The sequence below is a fragment of the Plecotus auritus genome (genome assembly GCF_963455305.1).
Source record: "Plecotus auritus genome assembly, chromosome: X".
NCBI lineage: Eukaryota > Metazoa > Chordata > Mammalia > Chiroptera > Vespertilionidae > Plecotus > Plecotus auritus.
This window is the reverse complement of record NC_137784.1, coordinates 93,567,679-93,579,449: the sequence shown is the minus strand read 5'-3', so window position 1 is coordinate 93,579,449 and position 11,771 is coordinate 93,567,679. Positions and strand designations below refer to the sequence as shown.

Below are 11,771 nucleotides of genomic sequence, written 5' to 3'. Positions count from 1 at the left end.
GAAGGAAAAAGAACAATAAAATGAAAGAAAAGAAATACTAAAAGATTAAAAAGATAAATCAATAAAAATATGTGGAGTTTGCCTCTACAGATTTTGGTGCCTGCTGCAATTACCTTTTGGGTCTGCTATTTGTGGAGCTTGTTGGATTTTGCTCTGATGCTGTTTGAATCTGGCCTCTTGGTGTGCCATCCTTCACTTCCTGGAAGATTTTTTGGTGCAAGTCAATGTCAGTTGTAGGGGAGCACAGGAGACTTGGTTGGAAAGTTTGTAAGGAGGAAATTCCAACCTAGGGGAGTTGGCTGAAGGTGGCCTGCCCCTGTTTATTGGAATTCCGACTTAGGGCAGTTGGCCAAAGGTGGTTCCCCTAATTGTTCCTTGACCTTTCCAAACACGTCTATGCACATGCAGACCCTCAGGTGTTTACTGGAATCCTTATGCTTAATCTTTAGGTGTCCTTGCTTAAAGGACACTGCAGACACATGTGTCCTCCCAAGATTACTTACCCTACTGATTGTATCTAAAAGATAAACTTTATCCCAAACTGCTGTTACAATAAAAGCCTGAAGAAGCAGGCAAACGAGGCTGTCTGGTTCCTTTAGCCAGGCAGTCCCTTAGTCCTCTCTTTCACAGCTTACTTGTATCAGAGTAATCATTCATCCGTCACTCAGGGTCTGCTGGTCAGCCCCAGCAGTCAGTTGCTGTCCCTGCCTGTCCCTCAGCAACCTGCCAGAAGCACAGCCAGAGAGAACCCCAAGTAGTCTGCTGGGCATGGCCTCCATAGCCCAGAGGCTGGGTCTGCCTGGGTTCTCCCCTCTTGAATTTCCCCGATTGCAGCTGCTCTTCCTTCCACCATGGAACTGGGCTCTGTAGGGGTATCCTGGACCTGGCCAGGTGGTTTAAACAGACTCGAATTTGGGATGGTACCAGTAGCTTGTAGAAGGGCGGGGTGTGCACTTCCACTCCTTCCCAGGGCTACTCGGGCTGAACTCACTGGGGAGATCAGATCTGTTTCCCCATAATCTAGCCGAAGGTCCCAGGACATGTCCATCTCTCTCCCCTGGAGACACAGTTGCAATGCCTTATCTCTGCTTGGCTTCCTGACAACCCCTAGTCACCACACCAAGTAGGAGAGGATAAAAAACAACCCCACTTGGCACTCTAGCTTTTCAGCCTATCCAGCCCTGGCTGGGTGGGTCCTCTGCTCAGGCTCTGACTGGGCCAAATGTCACAGTCCTCTGCACTATCAGACCTGGCTGTGCTTATGGAAATTTCCAGCCCATAGCCATTCCCTTTTGTCTTGGGTCACAGCAGGATGGGGAAGACCCAGCCATTCTGCAAGTAAGGGAAGTGTTGCCACCCATGCACTCGAGTTGGGCAAGATCAATCCTCTTTCCCAAGCCACACTTCTCAGCCCCGTTCTGACTGTCTACCCAAAGTTCTTCCAGAAAATAAAAAGCTCCTCATATTCACTGCTGAGTGTACCGATCAAACCCCTTTACTGGCCTTGAGCTTTGCTACTGGTGTCTTCCACAGACACAGATTGGAGCGAACTTCCCAGGCTGCTGTTGTAACAAAGAAATTGCTCTTTGCCTGGGATGATGAAGTCTGAGATTCCCAGGTGGACCAAATCTCCACTGATTACCAAAGCCTGATGCCATGTGTGCTCCACTTCTCTGTTTTTCTGGTTTGGGTATCCCTGTGTGGGGCTGAGACCCCATCCTCCCAGGGAGTAGGGACTCCACTGACGCACTTTCTCTCAGGCTTCCCAGCCTTGCAGATGGGTAAGTTGGCTCACCCTCTCTGCATTCCCTGCCTACAATACTTAAGATCAACTGCAGTTCAGCTGGTTTTTCAAGCCAAATGCTCTGCAGTTATAGCAGCAAGTCCAGTCCGATGTTGGGAGCAAGTGGATGGAGCCTACAGCTACTCTGCAGCCATCTAGGAATTCCTCCCTCTATTTTTCTTATGAGTCTGGTTAGAGGTTTGTCAATCTTGTTTATCTTTTTAAAGAACCAGTTCTTGGTTTCATTGATCTTTTGTATTGATTTTTTTAGACCTTATTTTACCTATTTCCACAGTGATCATTATTATTTTCTTTCTTCCACTCACTTTGGGTATTGTTCTTTCTTTACTTCCTTTAGGTGTAAAGTTAGATTGTTTATTTCAGATTTTTCTTGCTTCTTGGGGTAGGCCTTTAATGCTATCAATTTCTCATTTACAACTGCTTATGCTATGTCCTATAAATTTTTTATTGTGGTGTTCCTATTTTAATTTGTCTCAAGGTTTCTTTGGATTACTTCCTTGATCTTGTTGTTAGCTCATTCATTGTTTAGTAACATGTTATTTAGCCTCCATGTTTTTGTGTATTTTTCAGTTTTTTTCTTGTGATTGTTTTCTAGTTTCATGCCATTATAGTCAGAGAAGATCCTTGATTGATTTCAATCATCTCAAATTTATAGACTTTTTCGTGTCCTAACATGTGGTCTATCCTAGAAAATGTTCTATGTGCACTTGTAAAGAATGTATATTCTGATGCTTTTTTGGCAAAATGCTCTGCAAATATCAATTAAATCCATCTGGTCTAGTGTGTGGGTTAAGGCAGCTGTTTCCTTGTTGATTTTCTGTCTGGGATCTATTCATTGATGTCAGTGGTGTTTTCAAATCCTGTATTATGACGGTATTACTGTTGATCTCTCCTTTTATGTCCATCAAGATTTGCTTTAAATATTTAGGTGCTCCTATGTTAGGTACATAAATTTTACAAGGCTTATATCCTCTTGTTGAATGTTACCTTTATCTTTATGTAGTGTCCTTCTTCATCTCTTATTATAGACTTTGTTTTAAAGCTATTTTGTCTGATATAATAGGTATTGCTACTCTAGTCTATTTTTCATTTCCACTTGCATAAACTATCTATTTCCTTCCCTTTCAGTCTTTGTGTGTCTTTCGTTGTGTGTTGGGTTTCTTGTAGACAGCATGTATATGGGTCTTATTTTCTTATCTGTTTTGCTACCCTATGTGTTTTGATTGGAGCATTTAAGCCATTTACATTTAAACTGATTATTGATAAGTACATATTTATTGCCATTTTATTCTTTATAGCTATTTTTTCTTCTTCTTCTTAAAGAAGACCCTTCAACATTTTTTGTAATAACCAAAATATTTTACTCATTATGCTTATATCCCCCTTTTTACTCCTAATGATATAAATTCTTTTTGAATTTTTAATTAATTTTTTTAATTTTAAAATTTTTTCAATTGTGATATATATTCAACACTATCCCGCATCAGTTTCAAGTGCACAGCACAGTGGCCAATCAAATTGTTCTCCCTAACATCGCTAGTACCCAACCAGTACCACACATAGTCAAAACAACATAATTGACTATATATCCCATGCTGTACTTTACCTCCCCCTTGAGTATTTTCTAACTACCAATCTGTACTTCTCAATCCCTTTACCTTTTTCACCTTGTCCCACCACCAATTCCACTCTGTTAAAATCATACAGAAAATTTTTATTTTCAAGGAGAATGCTACATTATCAAAATTGGCTTAAGAAAGTAAGGAAGTTCAAGTAGATCAATGACACAATACAAATTAAGAAATTTGTGAAAGAACCCCTTATGATAAAGAACAAATCCTGCCCTTGCCAGTGTGCTTAGTGGTTAGAGTGTCAGCCTGTGCACCAAAGTGTCACAGGTTTGGTTTCCAGCAAAGGGCACATACCGGGTTGCGGGTTTGCTCTCCATCCCCAGTCGGGGTGCATGTAGGAGGCAACCAGTTGATGTGTCTCTCACATCGATGTTTCTCTCTCCCTCCCTTTCACTCTCTCTGAAAAAGCAATGGAAAAAAATATCCCCTGGTGAAGATGAAGAAAAAAAAGACCAAATCCTGATGAGGTACAGAATACTTTCATCATACTTAAAATAAAACTACAGACTAATATGAGGTACTGGTTCAAAAAGCTTGAATATAACATTCATATATTAAATTTAAAAGAGATTAATTAAAAGAATAAAAGAAGATTGATAACCCTTTAACCAAGCTCATCAAGAAAAAAACAGCCTAAATAAAATACAATCGGAAATCAAAGAGGAAAAGTACCAACTGTCACTATAGAAATACTAAGGTGTATAAAAAATATGAACGATTCTATGCCAAAAATTGGGCAATCTGGAACACATGGATAAATTCCTAGAAACATATAATCTTGCAAAATGGAATCAAGAAGAAACAGAAAATCTGAACAGAGCAATTACAACAGACCAATTTCAACAAATGAAATTGATGAAGTTATCAAAAAATTTTGGACAAACAAAAGTACTGGACTGGATGGTTTCACACGTAAATTTTACCAAATATCCAAGAAGAACTAACAGCTATCCTTCTCAAACTATCCCAAAAACTTAAGCAAAGAGAAAACATAGAGATAAATGGAACAGAATAGAGTGCTCAGAAATATATCTTTGTCTAACAATGGAATACTATGCAGCTGTAAAAAATTGAGGGGAAGGTACAGAGATCTCTCATATACTCCATGGTCCCAAACATATATAACCTCTCCATTATCATCACTCCCTGCCAGAGTGGTACTTTGCTACAATTGATGAATCTACATTGCCATATTATAATCTCCTAAAGACCATAGTTTACATGTGGTCCACTCTTGGCATTATATTGTTAACTTTAAAAATTTGAAGATTTCTTAAACTTATTTGAGATTCTGGTTTGCTTTTCATTATTACTGAATCATATTAACCTTTTGAGTAGCCATTTGTCTGTTCTTTTCATGTGTTAAATAAAAAAACAAAATGCCTACTGTTTTGATTATGTAGAAACCATGTTACAAATAACACTCTTTGGGATTTAAAAAAGACTTATATTCTTTAAAGTTTTCAAGAATATTATCCCAACATAATTTTTTTTATTATTCCAACATAATTTAATAGTCCTTTTTATATAGTACAACTTTAAGAAATAGCTATATAGGTCTCATTCTTAATACTTTAACTATGGACAATTCATTGTCTGTGCAAGAGATGGAGAGACAGTGAGCAAGAAGGCCCTATTTTTATAGTACATTAGTCTGCACTTCGTATTATTTCTACCTATTTTCCTAGGTCTGTTCTTTGTAATAAAGTAATATTAATCTAATCCTATTTACAGCACTTTTACACAACTATCTGTTATCTGTCTTATCATCTTCCAATCTATGTATTCATCTGTTATAATGCTCATAACAAAAGACTTCACCATAATAATTTTTACCATCCTACTTCATCTGTTTCTTTGATATTTATATATTTGGAAACATATAATTCCTTATCTATTTGAGCAAACCTCTTTTCTTAAATGCCGTGAATGAACATTCTTTAGAGATATATAGCTAAAATTCAATTAAACCCTCTAAGATATAAAAAAAATATTTAGTGTAATTTTTGGTAATTTTGGAGGTCATCATTTTGTCTACCATGAGAACTTGATTTAACTATTGATGTTAATCTTTTCCTAAACTCAAAGAGGGATCTCTTACCTTTGGGACAGAATGGATGGACCTGGAGAATATCATGCTAAGTGTAATAAGCCAATCTGAGAAAGACAAATATCACATGATCTCACTTATTTGTGGAATCTATTTAACAAAATGAACTGACCAACAAAATAAGACCTGAAGCATGGAGGCATGGAACAGACTGATATACCTCGATGTGGGGATGGGGGATGAGAAGAGAGAAACTATGGACATGGGAAATAGGGTGTTGAACACCTGGGGGGTGGCTAGGGGCTAGGAAGAGGAAGGTAAGGGGGGGTAAGGGGAGACATCAGTAATATTATCAACAAAAAATATATATTAAAAAAAGAAATATGCCCGTGTCTATATGGTCAATTAATATTTGACAAAGTAAGCAAAAACACAATGGGTAAAGACAGACCAATAAATGGTGTTATGAAAATTGGACAGATACATGCAAAAACCTGAAACTAGATCACCTTCTTACACCATATACAAGAATAAACTCAAAATAGATTAAAGACTTAAATGTAAGATTTGAAAACAAAAAACTAGAAGAAAAGATATGCAGTGAAATCTGGAACATTTCTGTTAACGATAATTTCTATGATATATCTCCTTGGGCAAGGGAAACAAAAGCAAAAATAAAATGCGACTACATCAAAATGTAAAGCTGTTGCACAGCAAAGGAAACCAACAAAAAAATGAAAAGGCAACCAACCAATTGAATGGAAGAACATATTAGCTAATCCTATCTAATAAAAGAGTAATATGCAAATTAACCATCACTCCGCTACACCCACAAGCCACGCCCACCAGCCAATCAGGAGAGAGTATGCAAATTAACCCAACCAAGATGGCTGCAGCCACGGAGAGAGCAGGAGGGGGGCTTGGATTTCCCAGGCAATGGAGGAAGCCAAGCTTTCTGCATACCCTGGCCAGCCAAGGCCTCCACTCAAGGCTACAAAGTTTCAATTACAGAAGATAAATAAATCCCAACAAAAATGGCAGCAGCCACAGAGCTGGAGAGAGCAGGAGGCTAGGGTTGCCCCAGGCAATGGAGGAAGCCAAGCTTTCTGCACACCCTGGCCTGCCTTGGCCTCCGCTTAAGGCTACAAAGTTTCAATTATAGAAGATAAATAAATCCCAACAGAAACGGCTGCCACCACTGAGCGAGCAGGAGGCTTGGCTCCGCTCCAGGCTACAAAGTTTTAATTGTAGAAGATAAATAAATCCCAGATACCAGGGCCTCCACTTGGGTTGCCAGGGGGCGTGGCTGGCCTGCAAACTACCACAGGCCCCTCGCCCAGGCCACCTCATGCCCCAAGGGAACCCCCACCCTGATCTGGGACACCCTTCAGGGCAAACCAGCTGGCCCCCACCCATGCATCAGACCTCTATCCTATCTAATAAAAGAGTAATATGCAGATTGACCATCACTCCAACACACAAGATGGCTGTCCCCATGTGGTCAAAGATCCTGCCCCCATGTGGACACAAGATGGCCACCACAAGATGGCCAGCAGGGGAGGGCAGTTGGGAGGGACCAGGTCTGCCAGGGAGGGCAGTTGCGGGGGATCAAACCTGCAGGGGAGGGCAGTTAGGGGTGACCAGGCCAGCAGAGGAGGGAAGTTGGGGGTGACTGGGCCTGCAGGGAAGGGCAGTTGGGGGGTACCCAGGCCTGCACGGGAGAGCAGTTGGGGGGGACCAGGCCTGCAGGGGAGGTCAGTTAGGAGTGACCAGGCCTGCAAGGGAGGGCAGTTAGGGGTGACCAGGCCTGCAGGGGAGGGCAGTTAGGGTCAAACAGGCTGGCAAGGGAGCAGTTAGGCATCAATCAGGCTGGCAGGGGAGTGGTTAGGGGCAATCAGGAAGGCAAGCAGGTGATCAGTTGGGAGCCAGCAGTCCTGGATTGTGAGAGGGATGTCTGACTGCCTGTTTAGGCCCAATCCCCTAAACGGGCAGTCGGACATCCCTTGAGGGGTCCCAGATTGGAGAGGGTGCAGGCTGGGCTGAGGGACACACCACCCCCTCCGTGCATGAATTTCATGCACCAGGACTCTAGTGATGTTATAATGGTTTAATATCCAACATTTGTATGGAACTGATACAAACATCTCTCCAAAAATCAAACAATCCAATTAAAAAATGAATAGAGACTTCTTCAAGAAGATATAGATGGTAATTTTCCATATGAAAAGATACTCAACATCTTTAATCATCAGAAATGCAAATTAACCACAATGAGATATCATCTCACACCTGTCAGAATGGCCATCATCAATAAAGCAATGAACAACAAGTATTGGTAATGATATGGAGAAAAGAGAATCTTCTTGCACTGTTGGTGGGAATGCAGATTGGTATAGCCACTATGGAAAATTATGAAGGGTTTTCAAAAAATTAATAATGGACCTGCTTAATGATCTAGTGATTTTACTTCTGGGTATATATCTGAAGAAACTGAAAAAACTAATTAGATTTTATGCACCTTTTTCTTTTTTAAAAAATAAATCCTGCCTGAGGATATGTTTTTATTGATTTTTGGAAAGAGGAAGGGGGAGAGAGGGAGGGAGGGAAGTGGGGGGGAGAGAGAGAAACATCGATTGGTTGCCTTCCATTTGCACCCTGACCAGAATCAAATCCACAACTTAGGTGTGTGCCCTGATCGGGGATCAAACCCAAAACTTTTTGGTGCACGCTTATTTTCATTCCAGCGTTATTTATAATAGCCAAGCTATGGAAGCAACCCAAATGCACATCAATAAATGAATGGATAACCAAAGGACGTGTATGCATGCATATAAGCATAACCAATGAATGCAAGACACTGGGAGGGGGCTGAGGGCATGTGCCGGGGAGGGGGGGGTAGGGGAGGCTGGGGGAAGGTCAGTTGGAAAAAAAATGTAGTGGTACGTATATACAATGGAATATTTCTTGGCCATGATAAAGAATGAAATGTTACCATTTGGGACAGCATGGATGGACCTAGAAGGTATTATGCTAAGTGAAATTGGTCATTCAAATAAAGACAAATGTCACATGATTTCACTTATATGTGTAATCAAAAGAACAATATAATTGAACAAAACAGAAACAGACTCCTAAAGAACAGACTGATGGTTGCTAGAGAGAAAGGCAGTTTGGGAACTGGGTAAAAGGAGTGAGGGTATTTGAGAAGTATAGATTGGTAGTTACAAAATATTCTTGGAAATGCAAAGTACAGCATATGAAATTTAGTGAATAATATTAGAAAACTATATATGGTGCCAGTTGGGTACTGGAAATATGAGGGGCAACACTTTTTAAAGTATATGTCTAACCACTGTGCTATACACCTGAAACTAGTACAAAATAATATTGAATGTAAAGTGTAATTTTAAAAGATAATTAAAACATGAGACCTAAAACAAAGGGTAAATTTTATATGTGAATTATATCCCAATGATTTGTTATTTGTAAAGATAATAGAAATATAGAGACAAGTAAGAAAAAATATATAACTTTAGACAGTAAATGTAGACAGACCTAAATTTCCAGTTAAAGCCACAGATTGCCAGTATAATCAAAATATAAAAGACAAAAATATACAAGCGTATGCTGTTTATCAGATTCACTGTATAGCTGACGTAAAATTATTGTAAAGTTAACAGGCAAATTTTAACAATAAAGAGCTTATGTATTATTCTGAAGCAACATAGACAATAAGTATGACACATTTCCATAAACAGTTACCACATAATAAAAGTTTTAATTCATCATGAAGAAATAAGCCCAAACTTGTGTTTACCTAATTTAGCCTTAATATACTTAAAGCAAAATCTATAGTTAGAAAATAAAAAAATAAATTTATCATTTATATCTATTTAACATACTTAGTGTTTTTTATAAAAAATGATTAAGGATAAAGAAGATTTTAACAGCACAATTAACCTTTCTGATTAAGAACACTTTTTATACAGAACAGTATACCAAGCAAATGTTAGGCCACAAAACATAGGAGGTGAGGATTCTGGCAACAGATGGTTGAAGGGATTGATAGACCATGAAATCTCAATTTGATAGGGAAGAATAGGAAAGACAAAGGAAGTATTATATAGTTGGAGTAGATGGGTCTGTGAGATGGTGGTTGAACAATTGATGCTTTGATATTGGTAGAGTGAAAGTCTTAAAAATATTGCCAAATGGTATAGCAAACAAATTTATTTCAGAAGTAGTTAGTCCTGGAATACTACAAGGTTCAGAGTGTTTCTGTTGAAGTATGTGGCTAAAGTGGGGTAGAGGCATTGACGATAGAGATTCAGGTACTAAAAGTCCAGAATGATGGATAGGTCATTAACATAGATATGAAGTACCCTAAGATGTGAGGACTTTGAGTAGAAAAGAATACTGAACTAACCATGAGTCAAATGTTGATTGAATGGTGGAAGATTAGCATGAATTGGTAGTTCCACAACCAAAAAAAGGTGTGATTAGAGTTAGATGTCATAAACCAACGTTTTCACAGTAGTATGAAACGAAGAGGACACTGACCCCATCACTTTACCCAGAGTTAAATTGAATGTAAAACAAATGGCAGCTTCTACTGATGGTATGGTAAGAGAAGTGCTATTCCGACATAAACCTGTTTAAATTAAGATCAGAGAAGAAAGTTACCATCAGTGAAGGAACTTACATACTAGTACAGTTTGTTAAAATGTAATAAAAAATAAAGCATAATGTACAAAAAATGTAATGAAAAGTTTAAAAGGTATAATGGAGAGGTAAGAAATAAAGTGGTAAGTGGTGTGTTCAGTCAGTGGAAGAGAAATAGTAGAGGGAGAACTTATAGCTGAATGAATTTACGTTCTGGGAGGTGAGCAAGAATGACAGGAATGTGTAGATTAAGCTGCTTGACATTTATAAGAAATTCTGGCTTTGACATGGTGAGGGTGGGGGTGAGGGGTCCACTCTAGCTTGCGGTCTATGTCTATGGTAGGGCCTGTATGGTCCAGACAGAGTTCAAGTGGCGCCGCAGAAACCAATAACGGTTCACCCTCGCAGTTCCTGGCACAGGGAGGTCTTCTCTGATCTGAGGATGTCTACTCCTCGATATGAGCCAGTGGCTGAGATTGGTGTTGGTGCCTATGGGACGGTGTACAAGGCCCGTGATCCCCACAGTGGCCGCTTTGTGGCCCTCAAAAGCGTGAGAGTCCCCAGTGAAGGAGGTGCTGGAGGGGGCCTTCCCATCAGCACAGTTCGTTAGGTGGCCTTACTGAGGCGGCTGGAGGCTTTTGAGCATCCCAATGTTGTCCGGCTATTGGATGTCTGTGCCACCGCCCGAACTGACCAGGAGACCAAAGTGACCCTGGTGTTTGAGCATGTGGACCAAGACCTAAGGACGTATCTGGACAAGGCACCCCCACCAGGCTTGCCAGTGGAGACCATCAAGGATCTGATACGCCAGTTTCTAAGAGGCCTGGATTTACTTCATGCCAATTGCATTGTTCACCAAGACCTGAAGCCAGAGAATATTCTGTTGACAAGTGATGGGACAATCAAGCTGGCTGACTTTGGCCTGGCCAGAATCTATAGTTATCAGATGGCATTTACACTTGTGGTTGTTACACTCTGGTACCGTGCTCTGGAAATTCTTCTGCAGTCCACATGCGCAACACCTGTGGACTTGTGGAGTGTTGGCTGTATCTTTGCAGAGATGTTTCCTCAAAAGCTTCTCTTCTGTGGACACTTTGAAGCTGACCAATTGGGCAAAATCTTTTACCTGATTGGGCTGCCTCCAGAGGAAGATTGGCCCTGAAATGTGTCTCTACCCTGGGGAACCTTCCCCCACAGAGGGCCCTGCCCAGTGCAGTCAGTGATACCGGAGATGGAGAAGTCTAGAGTACAGCTGCTGCTGGAGATGCTGATTTTTAACCCACAAAAGCGAATCTCTGCCTTCCGAGCCTTGCAGCACTCTTATCTACAAAAGGAAGAAGGTAACCCAGAGTGAGCAATGGGATAGCTGCAACAGAACCAAGAGAACAGAAGCTGTCATTTACCTTCCTTTGAACACTTGAGTGCAGAGCCCCCCACAGAGAAGGTGCTCTGTGTCTTTTTATCTGAGGCTGTGGAGATGCTTCCTCCAACGTTTTACAGAGAATATCTTGCTGGCTGCCTTAATGATATTCCCCTCCCTCCCCCTCCTTTGGGGATCATCCTTCTCCTGCCCTCCTATTTCCTGACACCAAGGAGTATGTCCCTTGTTCTCCCCTTCCTTACC

The 11,771-nt window shown here is 40.5% G+C and overlaps 1 pseudogene across 1 annotated transcript; it reads left to right on the top strand.

The window, feature by feature from the left end:
* Nucleotides 1-10,589: 10,589 nt before the first annotated feature.
* Nucleotides 10,590-11,501, top strand: LOC308240452 (cyclin-dependent kinase 4-like; annotated as a pseudogene). The gene has a single exon. The product of its transcript is annotated as a cyclin-dependent kinase 4-like (transcript).
* Nucleotides 11,502-11,771: the final 270 nt, after the last annotated feature.